At 46.3% G+C, this 12476-nt stretch overlaps 1 long non-coding RNA gene across 1 annotated transcript in view; it reads left to right on the top strand.

Moving 5' to 3' along the window:
* The first annotated feature begins 535 nt into the window (after window positions 1-535).
* Window positions 536-12476, top strand: part of LOC146859801 (uncharacterized) — a 51127-nt gene continuing 39186 nt past the window's right edge. The window contains exons 1-3 of the long non-coding RNA XR_014979053.1: window positions 536-899; window positions 1307-1388; window positions 1468-1656. This is a non-coding gene — a long non-coding RNA (uncharacterized LOC146859801). The remainder of the gene's footprint in view (window positions 900-1306; window positions 1389-1467; window positions 1657-12476) is intronic.

The raw sequence follows: 12476 nt of genomic DNA on the forward strand, positions 1-12476 counted from the left end.
AGGGCGGGTGGCCTCTGACTCCAGGCAGGTCAAGTGCAGGGCCATTAGGTAGCGCTTTCGCGTGCTAATGGCCCTGCGATAACAGAAGGGAGAGGGGAAATTCCTTTGTCCCCTCGTCCCCCCCACCCTTGTCCCCGTGTCCCCCCACTCCAAAATCTGGGGGGGATATATCCCCCGCATCCCCCACACTTCCTACGCCCATGTCAGTAAGGACCTTCTCCTGGCATCAAGAGAGGGGCAGCCTCAGATTTTGCCATGATTCCCGCTTGAAATTACATAGTCAGCATGCCCCCTCCTTTCCAAGTCTGACCCGTGCTGGATTGAAGTCCGCTATTGGTAGACCAAGGAGTCGCATGTGCATAATGTCAGGCACTGAAATTATGCGCCTACATTACGGTCCATAAAAACGGGAGTTCTTGGTTATACACTACAACTCCCAGAAGGCTTCCATCGGGGTGTGGCTTAGGAGTACTTTAGGCAGGTGGCGCACGCTAGCGGTGTGCGTAATTCTTGAATATTTTCGGAGTAAGGAGAAGTACGGCTGCATTGCTTGGTGAGTTCGTGTCCTTGTATGTTTTGGACTTCCTTGTTCAGGGAAGTGAGTCGTCGGATTTGAGGCTTCCGAATCTCCGGCGTCATTCTGCTTCCGCAGACGGCGGTCTGCAGGCTCTATCAGAGAGAGCCGTTTGGAACAAATGCGAGGAGCTGAAATAGCGGACTGTGGTCTCGCCGTGCACGCTGAGTAAGCGTGTTCCGAGTACTGGGTGTAGTTCTGGAATTGGTGACACGAGGAGTTCTCAGAGGCGTCCTGGATTCCTGTTGTGGCTCGAGCTCGAGTTACAAACATTACTGGATTGGAGTCTGGAACCCTCCTTTCTCTGTGACCCGCATTTCATGAGGTACAATTTCGAGTGGCTTTAATAGGGTTCAGAGCCAAAGACTTGACTTTTTCTTTGCACTAACGGTGGTATTAGTTTTTATCTCATTCCAAATTCTATGGGAGAGCATTTGTTTACAGTGGATCATGGAAACTGGAATCAAGAATTCATATTGGTTTCTTTTTGACTAAGGGCATTTAAATGCTTGAACTTTTGTGCATCTATGGATCAAATGTTCAAACAGCTGATTATTGACATTCAGTTCATCTAATTAGTAGAAGAGGATTTCTACTTCTTTCATGTTTTCTTTTCTACCTTTTTGATGGGAATGTAAGAAGGGTACCTATGATTTATGCTTGGTTAATATCACCAGACTGGGAAAAAATTAAAATGGAGAATATAAAATTGCCTATACTTTGTCGTTGTAGGTATTTGATTTTTCCAGAGTAGAGCAGAATCCGTACTGGATGGTAGAGAGGAACACACCGACTACTTGGTTCTAGTTATCAGGTACTAGTCTCATTAGTGAGACTTACTGAGAGTAGACCGTATTATAGAACTATAATAATTTTGAGTTTTCTGTTCGCAGGTGCCCCGTTCCCCACTGTTCCTACCCTAGTCCCATCATTTGCTTGATCGCCTCAATACTCTGTACATACTAGGTCAGATTTGGGGATGTCAAGAGGTGGACCCCTTTGTGCACCGCCTGGATTCCGGGATTCCTGTCAACGTTACACATAATGTCTCTACATACTCGGCTATTGATGGCTTCTGAGAGGTAAGGCTGTTTTTCCCTGCCAGTTAAGAGATATTCGGAGGGACTAGAATGTCTGAGGACTTTAGGAAAGCGATGTCCTGCTGAAATGAGGCTGAGCGCAGCTGATGGTTAATTACCTTCTTCCAGGTCGGGAAAGAGATGGTGTCTGATGTTAATGCATGTGTTATGATTTTGAAAGCTGTAATTGCCTTCTGTAGTTAACAATGCCATGGATTCCCAGGGCTTAAGTGAGTTGCTTGCAATTTAAGTATACCTATATAGTATTTCAGGATGTCCGCCTCACAGGTTTGGCAGGCCTACAAGGATGCCTGGGCTGTTAAAATGCTTTCTTCAGACCATAAAACTGCTCTTGTTCTAGACTCCGAGCGTAGGCTCCAGGAAAAGCCTGTTGCCGTAGTGTTAGGGCTGAGAGGAGACAGAATTTTATAACTTTCAGGAATGGAGCAACAGAGGCGCTTTTTAGGTCTCGGCTAGCGAAGGCTGCGCTTGCGCAGTCTCACTTGCGAGATTTAGCGTTTTGTAGTAGTGGGGCTTGAACCTGCCCCTCTTCTCCATTGGCTGGCCTCTTAAATGCTGGTCAGCCATTGGAGAAGAGCTTTGTCTCTCGAAAGAAGCCCCGTCTTTTTCGGATTCGGGGGCGTGTTTTTTCGCGTCTTTCCTCTTCTCTCTTTTTTTTTTTTTACTCCCTGCCCTTTTACACGTGGTGGGCGTGTTTTTGGGGTTTTTTTTAACCTCGGAAGGTTCGGCCATTTTGTGCGCGAACGGAGCGGGACGCCGGGTCGCCTCTTCCTTGCTGCAAGGCTGATCTTAAAGCTCAGCGTTTCCTGGCGCTCGGCGTTGGCAGTGGGGAGCATTTTCACTTTCTTGTAATGGAGGTGGTGGCCTGAACTGCCTGGGTCTGGCGCCTGATAGCAGGGGGAGGGGAGCTTGTTGCCAAGGGCTAAGGTCTTCTGGGCCCCATGGCGCTGGTGGGGCGTCTGCTTGGGGTCCTTGGTGTGCGAGTCATTGGTGCCCACGCCCGGGGATTGGCACTCTCTGGAGAATCTTTCACAGCTGCCAGGTTTTCAGGTTGCCCATGTGTGACAACTTCATAATTTTCGTACGGGCATGTGTGACATTTCAATAGGTGATGAGTGGCGTTGAGTGACACTTTATTCCACCGATGAGCATTTAATGTCACCTATTTAGAAAGAATGCTTGAATTCACCTGTGTAGCTCGGACATGCTCCTCGCCGTGATAAAGTCATAGAAAGAGAGCAGCCGTGTCTCCCACACAATGTTACAACCACTCAGAATCTTACAAAATACAACTATACTTAAAACACGTCCGTAAATAAAGCCTGTCCCACTGAATTTCTCAGTGGTGCTTTCTTCTTTTATAAAAAATTACAAGATTCCAATGTAAACAAAACTTAAACTGTCTTGTCGGCGACCTGATGAAACTTCAATTAAAGTGCTGGAGACTGAGGCCTCGGGTCTTAAGTTGCCAGCCCTCTAAAGGTATGATAATTTGCCATGTGTTTTGTTCATACAAATCAAAGCTATGCCACGAATCCTGACCTTAAAATCCGTGGTTCACGGGCGGCAGAGTAGAAACAGGACTCTGTCTTTTCCTTCTTACTTGGAGAAGAAAATACAGTGTCCGCTTCTGCTCTGCCGCTTCAGCTGCCCTCCCCCCCCCACTCTTTCATTCTTCCCTCTCTTTCTGTCTAGCAGTTCTTCTCTTACTGAAAACCTTGACTTCAAGATGGGGTTCTTCTCTTTCCTCTACTTTCTTTTATTTGCTCCCCTGTGAAATGGATCCAAAAAAAGAAAATCATTTTTGCTGGAAATGTCGTATTTTAATTCTAAGGTGCAGCATCTGGAATAAAAGGTTAAAAATATGAAAAATAACTAAATCAAGTAAGACAGTGGTAGCAAACTGGCCAGATTGATTTTATTCACACCCAAACAAATTAGTGCCACTTTTACAGAGTTTGCCAGTGAAGCGCAATTTTTTATTTCTTGTCTTTGTTTTCCCGGGACTTGCAACTAGTGCACCAATCCTGGAGGTACTGCAAAGTGTGGATTGGAAAACAAAATGTGTACTACGGCTCTGCGTCCAGGGATGTGGTCTTTTTACCATACTGATAACGTTTTGTAAGGATATCAGCAATGGACATTGAAATGGGACCATTCAAGGCCCCTTTCAGGCAAAAGCACTCACTGATTTCTGAATAGTGAGTGTAAAAGCGTTAAGGAAACAACGCTGTTCCTGCTTGCATTTCACATGGTTTGCTAAATTTTGCATTCCCCTATGAGCGTTTGCTTATTCCAGGATGATGTTACTTTTTTTTGCAGGCCGCATATTGCTCTTGTCTATTGCGTCATTTAAATTGAGCCTCATCCAGGTGTTTATAGCCGGCAGCAATTGGGTTGTAGTTGGAAGGCAGTGTGAGTTTTTCTCAGTGGGACAGTATGGTGTTCAGTGGGGGAGACGATGTTGCATTATGGCCAGAGCTTCTGAATTTGGAACTGGGGAACAAGGTTCAGCCTTAATAACCAGTCCACCAGACGATTCTCCTGGGCGAGCACAATCCCATGCTAGACCTTAGACGGCTTCGCAAGACCTTAGAAGCGCTGGTGTTTTAGTACCAGCAGGTGGACCCTAGCACTGGCAAGTCTGGGTTAACCTTCAAGGTTTGTCCACCACAATCCATACTGAAGTTCACCTCCAGTCTTGCTAGCAGGCCTGTGAAGCAGCACAGCCAAGAACAACAGTGACTCTGTCACAGGACCCTTGAGAAGGGCTAGCTCTAGGGCAGTGAAACTGGTGTGACCGGGCGCTGACTTTGGGTGGAGACATTATGTTTGCAAGTAAATTAAGGTTTTAAAAGCGCTTGCTGCCTACTTCCTGGCATCCAGCAATTTTCAGCAACAATAAAAATGTCATGATGACTCTGGTGTTTAATGTTCTTCCTAGAGAGAGATCGGAGTTTTGTCTAGTGGAAGTTTTGACTCCTGGAAAGGTAGCACATAGGGTTAATGTGCCTGCAGCAAAGAACATGTACCATGCAGATCACAAAGTGTACATAATGTAAATATGTCAGTGGGCTACTGTGTGTGTGCGTGTAGGTGGCTCTGTGGGTGGCTCTATTTGTGTGTGGGTTGCTCTATGTGAGTGGCTCTGTGTGGGTGGCTCTGTGTGTGTGGGTGGCTTTGTGTGTGGCTCTGTGTGTGGGTGCAAATGCAATAGGTCTTGCATTTGAGAGCGATCTAAGCTATTGATATTGTAAATAACAATGCCGCTTCTTTAAATGTTTTAAAAACATAAACAGGGCTCGAAAAATCCACTCGCCCGCTCGCATTTGCGAGCCAGATTTAATTAGAGCGAGATATTTTTAGGTCCTACTCGCCAGAAAGGGCGAGTAGGACCTAAAAATATCTCGCTGGCTTCTGACCTCTGTCTCTGAAAGCAGAGCAAATGTGACAAGAGAGCAAGATTTAAAGGCATCTTTATTGCTCACAAAGTAAATGAGAAGTAAAAATGCCTTTAAATCTTGTTAACTTGTCACAATTGCTTGCTTTCACAGACAGAGGTCAAGTGCATTTTGGTTAGGTCCAGTAGATTTTGTAGGCTTCTAGACCTGCAGGTCTGGTAGAAATTAAAAGATTTTTAGAGCCCTGATAAACAAAAATAATGTCATGAGCAATGCCAATAGCTCTAACTTTAACAATGCCGAGACTATTGCATTGTAAATGCTTGTTAATTTCTTGTTGAGGCAGGCGAGCCCAGATGTACAGGCTGTGGATTACTTATTTAGCAAAGCCTAAATGGATCGAGGGTTTGGAGGTCTCTGAAAACCAAATCCCTAAGTAGTTGTATTTCGATGCTGTTTCAATGGTCACGGCCCTCCTATACCAGGAGAGAAGTTTCTAGTTCTTGGCCGAAGATCGCCACAAATACTGAATAGTCCGAAATGGCCGAGAGTCACGTCAAGGAACAACTTGGCACATTTGTGAATAGAAAAAAAAATGTGCGATTTGCTGCATTTTTTCTGCCAAGCAAACTGGAGATAAAGAGTCCACTGGGGAAGAGGGCAGAAATAGTATTCAGATGTGAGCACCCACTGCTTATGGGCTGATAGCAATACTTCACTGACGCATAGAGCGTGAAAAAATACCTCAAATAATGAGATTAGGGGTGGTTGTAGCTTGGTTCCATAACACTGGGGAGGTAGGGGGGTGAGCGGGTGAGCTTCAGATTTTGTATGTGTTTTTTTGTCTGTGTGTGTAAAATTCCTTGTGAAATCCATCGGACACCTCATCATGACCCGACTGATAGGCCCGGCACCCAACTATTTATCATAAAACCCATTTATTAGGGGGTGTAACACCTCCAACACCCCCCTGAATCTACACCCCTGAATGAGATTGTTGTGTTTTAATTGTGGCTTTAGGACAGCTTGCCTCTGGCTGCCGGGCTCGTGGCATGGGCGGCTTGAGGTAATTTAATTTCGACTCCATTTTGTATTCCGTCGCCATTTTGTGTTGCCCTCACTCAGGCAGCTCGGCAAACGAAGTGTTTCTGCCCTTTGTACTGCTACGGGTCAAATAAACCCCCCTTCCTTGTTGTGAAGCCAATTCCAGGAACTAGCCGAACTGACTAATCTTTGTCTAGACTGACTAATCCTTGTCCCAACTATCTGTTGGCCTTCGGTATTCTTTCCCTGCATTATCCTATTTTGCAAGTCGTCCTTTGAAGCACACAAACACGTCCTGCCATTACTGATTGACCTATAGGTGCTGTCATTGATTGACTTATGGGGTTGGGCAAGAACACGACTCCAGGGGGACGTCCTGGTTACATGGTGCCTTGTTTTGGATGTTTTCCTATTGGCTAATATTTGGTGCATGGGAAGTGGTTTTTTTTTTTCATTTGGGTGTATATGGTTATAAAAGACTGTGAGCCACGGAGTAAAGTGGCAGTCTCCTGAGAACCTACCACTGATGTACTTCTAGGATAACTGTGCATAGCTGCAGCTAATAAATTTGGTTTTCTACGCTAACGGAGTATTCCGTGGCTCTGTACAACAAGGCAGGTGAACTCGGAGATTTCAGGTGTGCCCTGCGCCGCCAGGCCCTTAAAGCCCCGGTTCTTCTACTGGTGCCCAACGTGGGGCGGCTTCAGAGGTAGCGGTCGAGCCCGAGGGTCGTGAGGAGCCCAGCAAGGAAATTCCAGAGGAAGCGCACCACGTGATCGACCCCTGCATGTCGCAAGTGGACCGAAGGTCTTTGCAGCGTGGCTTCTCCTTTCCATTGGCTGCTTTGACTGCTGCCCTGACCGTTGCCCTGACTTGGCACCCTTTGGTGATGACTGGTATTGCGAGACGTTAGACGGACCTCTGTTGGCGTGAGAGAACATTTGGTTAAGTAATAGTGGGTAGCTCCCACTTCTTTGTTTTTTGATTCGGCTCTTGCAAAAGCCGAAGCCGAGGGGTGAGTACATTTGTGCTGTGTTGGTTGATTAACTCCTTGATGTTTGTAAAGAGGCCAGTGAAATAACGATGCCTGGTTTCAGTAAGTTTAGAAAGTGGTGGTGGTGTTGTTGTTGTTGTGATGATAGGGATTCCCGACTGGAGGACTTTTGTCCAATTCCTCCGGCTGGAACTCCCACCTATGAGCTCTAAACATGGTGTGAGCCCCATCACCTTTAATGAAGTATGTGTCTGCTATACGAGAAAAGATGGCGTTTTGCGGTGGCCACAAAATGGTAGTTTTGAGGCTGATATATTAGATAATTTGGAAGCTACATTGTTTAAAAGAAAAGCCTGGCCGGCTATGTTTGACTCTTTTCGCCTTTGGCGCAAGGAAGCCAAACAGAAAGAAATAAAACGAGCAAAAAAAGATAGGAAGGAAAAGGGCATGACTGTTATACAGGCTGCCCAGCAGTTTAAAGACAATGAGAATGATTATACAATTGAGGTTTTAGATAGACAACATTGTATGGCAGTAGATAAGTGTTATCCGGTGTTGCCCACTTTCCCTCCAGACAAGGATGTTGACCCCGAAAAGGATCCTTTAATGTCCCACCTGTTGAAATTACCCCCGCCATATGCACAGGGTGCCAATGCACCCCTACTATTGCCGCTCGCTCAACTACCTGTTGTTCCCCAACCGGTCCTTGCACCTCCACCACAGCCCCTTCTGGTAATGCCAAACCCGCCACCTCCTTTGCCTCAGACTCCTTTGCCTTCGACCCCCTTTATACCTGTCACCCCCGCCTAATACCTTGTCCCCTGTTCTTATGTCGAATTCCCCCTCAATTCGTAAACGGATGGTTGACACTGTTTCTGGCCTTTTGTCCCCTTTCTTTGGGTCGTTAAACATGACTCCTGTTCTTCCTAATAGGCAGACCCGTAGTCAGCTCCCAGGTCCCCTAGAACGTGATGCGTTAGATCTCCTCGCCCGTAAGTAGATCATGGATGGCCCCCAGTATGTTATACAAGATATCATGGACACTTTTCAGCAATGGGATGCGCCCACACAACGACATGTTTTTGATACCATGTGTGTCATTCTTGGTCAAGAGTGGGAGGATATGGGTTTAAGATCAGCCCCCAGGGTCTGCTAGATGTTCAGGCTGACTTTGACAAAGGGATAATTGTGGGTGCTGAGGTTGAGGATGCTGTAAGGACACTTGTCACCTTTAGAACAATGTTCACTTACCGGTCTCTGCCTGAACTAGATCCTTCTGTTAAAAGGAAACTAAAACACTATCATATGAGAGAGGTTCCTCCGGTGTGGAGAGAAGCGGTTGCACCCCAGGGCGCTAATCCTGGTATACCCGCTCACTTTCAACGTGTATGGGTACATGTTCCTTGGAAAAGATCTGAGGTTCTGGCCCTTAAACAATCCTTACCAGACCCCCGTAAACATCCTGCTGGTTATTACAAAGAACTGTCCCAGACTGTTTATGCATGCATTATGAATTTAGCCGATATAGACATGCTGATGGGAAATGTGGTCCACAACCATTGTGGGCTAGAATTTGGAAAGAGGACCATGCCCAAGAATTGGGGGGTGATTGGGCTGTTATACTTGCCGCAGATGGACTCCAAGTGGGTGGTGCTAAACCTGATGCTTTGATTGCAGACCTTCCCGCTAGGATTATTGTCTTGATGAAAACTATGATGCCCGCTCTGCGAGTTAATTGGGATAAGTTAGCTGCTTGTAAGCAAAAGAAAGATGAAAGCGTTTCCGACTTTTTTACTCGATTTGAGGAGACGTTTCTTGATCACAGTGGTCAGGATATGAGCACGGAAGGTGGCCAACGATTATTTGTAGATACATTTGTGTTCAATTTGCTCCCTGAACTTTCCAATAAACTGAAGGATTCCGAAAGTGCGTGGGCCGTTACCTCTTCTGCCCAGATATTGGCTACTGCTCAGTATTCTGAAAATAGGGATAAAGAGGAAAAGGACAAACTTGATAAAAAGACTAAGGAATTAAAAACAAAAGTTCTTTTGCAACAGGCTTATCCCCCTCGCCCTGCTCAGCGTCAGTTCCAGCCGCCTTCCCAATTCCAGAAGCTGTTGCAAAAACCTGAGCCCTTTGTTCCTCGGCCCCCACTGGGCCCAAATCAATGCGCTTATTGTAAGGAGGAAGGTCACTTCAAAAATAGTTGCTCGGTTTTGTTGCAGCGTGCTGGTGGCATGCATGGGCCGCGAGGCCGAGGTGGCTACCAGTCCACACCCAGGGGTAGGGGGCGAGGTACATCATCTCAAGACCAGCGTTCCTTTCCCCCTCAGAACTCCATGAATTATTTTGATCAGCAGAAAGCTCAGTCTGCCCATTATTACAATGATGATTATTATACTGAGGATGAGAGTCGGGGTTTTCATTCTAGCTAGGACAGCCATAGACTAAGTGAGGGAGTCATATCAGTTCCAGTGGACCAAAATAGGCCTTATGTTAAAGTCGTTGCACTAGGTGTTTCAGAGCCATTTCTATTGGACACTGGTGCAACAAAAAGTTCTATCATCCACTCTAAACTCCCTGGGGCACCTTTGTCTGGCTTAACAAATGTTTCTGTAGGATTTTCTGGCGCCCCAGTTCATAACCCAGTTTCTTGTCCTCTACCCATCTCAATAGGTCCTTATGATTTGGAGGCTCCGCTTATTTTGACAACTGGTTGTGGTGAAACTTTGTTAGGTTTGGACTTGTTAAAAAGACTGTACGCGACATTGCATTGTTCCCCTTCTGGTGTACACCTCACTTTAGGTAAGAAATTGATTTCCCCGGCATATTTGTCTAAAGACCAACTCCCCCCCTGAATTGCGCTCCCTTCCTGCAACCCTCTTGGCTACAGGTCCCAATGATGTTGGTCTTCTGCGGATTCCGCCCTACATCGTCACCCTCAAATCCAATGTTAAGTTACCCCGCATTCCCCAGTACAAGATTTCCAGTGATGGTGAAAGAGCTCTATTGGCTATTATTTATGATTTGGTTCAGAAAGGCGTGATTGAAGAAACAAGGGGAAATGTATGCAATAGTCCTGTTTTACCTGTTCTTAAACGCACTGACTCTTCCCAGCCACCTGTTTATCGTTTTGTGATTGCCCTCTGGGAGTTCAACAAGATTGTTGTACCCCAATTTCCTGTCGTCCCAGATATCACTGCCCTATTGACAATGATACCTGCTTAGTTTTCTGTTATCGACCTTAAGAATGCTTTCTTCAGCATTCCTATTGCTGAGGAAAGTAGGGATATTTTCAGCTTCTCTTTAGGAGGCCGGAGTTTCCGGTTCAAGCGTGCTCCTCAAGGCTATTGCGAGAGTCCCTCCATTTACAGTCAAGCTTTGAAAACGCAGCTTGATGCTTTCTCTTTGCCCCCAGGTGCCACCCTTATTCAATACGTAGATGACCTGTTGGTTGCGGCTGATTCTGAGGACACTTGTAAACCGGTTACTATTTCACTGTTACGTCACTTGTCTGACCTTCATCACAAGGTTTCACCCTCTAAATTGCAATATTGTCGCCAAGAGGTTACCTATCTAGGTCATCTCTTGTCGAAGGAGGGACGGCGATTGACCCCAGAACGTATCCAAGCAATTGCTCAAATGTCTGTACCATGTACACAAAGGGAGGTGCGTGCCTTTTTGGGCATTACCTCTTATTGTAGACAGTGGATTCCAAATTTTTCTTTGATAGCGAAACCTCTGTTGGCACTCACTCTCAAAGATACACCCCAACCTCTCCCTTGGACTGCGGAATGTCAGAAAAGTTTTACTGATTTACGTACTTCCTTGTGCTCTGCTCCTGTGTTAGGTACTCCTGATTACAGTAAGCCTTTCACACTCTACGTTCATGATAGAGAAGATTGCGCATTGTCAGTTTTAACGCAACCATTTGGAGACAAGCAGCGCCCATGTGCCTATTTTTTCGGCAATACTAGACCCAGTGGCCAAGGCGTTACCCAGTTGTCTGAAAGCCACAGCAGCAGCAGCAGTTTCCATTCGCCAGTCTGCTGGATTGGTACTGAATAATACTCTTATTGTCATGGTGCCGCATGCAGTAGATACTCTCCTAAATAGAACAAAGACTCCGCACCTTACGAGCGCCCGCTTGTCAGGGTACGAGCTGACGCTCTTGGCCAGCCATGTACATATTAAACGATGCAATACCCTAAACCCAGCCACACTGTTACCGATCCCAGTAGAAACAGGTACTCGGGCGCAGCATGATTGTTTCCTCCGCACAGAGGAGGAGACAAAAGGTAGAGTGGATCTAAAGGACACTCCACTCCTGGACCCGGATGGGATCCTATGGGTGGATGGTTCTTGTTTCAAGCTCCTCAATGGTGAGACAACTTCGGCCTATGCAGTCACTACTTTGTACACAATTGTGGAAACAGCACGCAATAGGCACAATTCAGCCCAGGCAGCTGAATTGATAGCTCTGACTAGAGCTTGTGTGTTGGCTGAAGGAAAGAGAGTGAATGTGTTCACTGATAGCCAGTATGCGTTTGGAGTGGCCCACAGTTTTGGTCGCCTGTGGAGGGAAAGAGGATTTCTCACCTCCCACGGCACTAAGATACAGCATGGTCAGTTGGTAAATGACCTTCTCGAATCACTTACCTTGCCCACTCAGATAGCAATTGTTAAGTGTAGTGCGCATAAGAGGATCACTGATGATGTTGGTCGAGGAAATGCTTTTGCAGACCAGACAGCGAAAGAGACAGCCAGAGACGTTACAAGTCACATGTATGTTGTGGGCCCTGCTAGATGGGTCAGACAAGGAGTGATGTGTGAGGACACAATAGAAAGTGTAAAAATGATCCAGGTAGAGGCTACAGAGAAAGAACTGAGTAAGTGGAGAGAGGGTACAGGAATGTTGGACGCGACAGGGTGTTGGACAGAATTGTCGGAACATCAGCGCTGGCTGTTACCAGACGCCTATGTACTTCCAGTAGTTACTATGGCACATGGTCCAGCCCACTTAAGTGCTAAAGGGATTTCAAACTTCTGGCCCCTGTATGGCAGAATGTGGGGATCCCTAAATGCGCAGATAATCTGGTTAAGCACTGTATTGTTTGCTTGATGCACAATCCAGGGAAGGGAACACCAACCCCAGCAGGCTATTTTGCCCCTCCAACGTACCTTTTTGAGGTGTTGCAAATAGATTACATTCACATGGAGCGATGTAATAATCTGAAGTATGTCCTTGTGGTGGTGTGTGCCTTTTCTAGATGGATAGAGGCCTACCCCATAAAGGATAATACTGCTCTGTCTATGGCTAAAGTCCTTTTAAAGGAGTTTTTCCCGAGGTTCGGCTTGCCTCG

This window comes from Triturus cristatus, chromosome 3_1 (genome assembly GCF_964204655.1).
Source record: "Triturus cristatus chromosome 3_1, aTriCri1.1, whole genome shotgun sequence".
Taxonomy (NCBI): domain Eukaryota; kingdom Metazoa; phylum Chordata; class Amphibia; order Caudata; family Salamandridae; genus Triturus; species Triturus cristatus.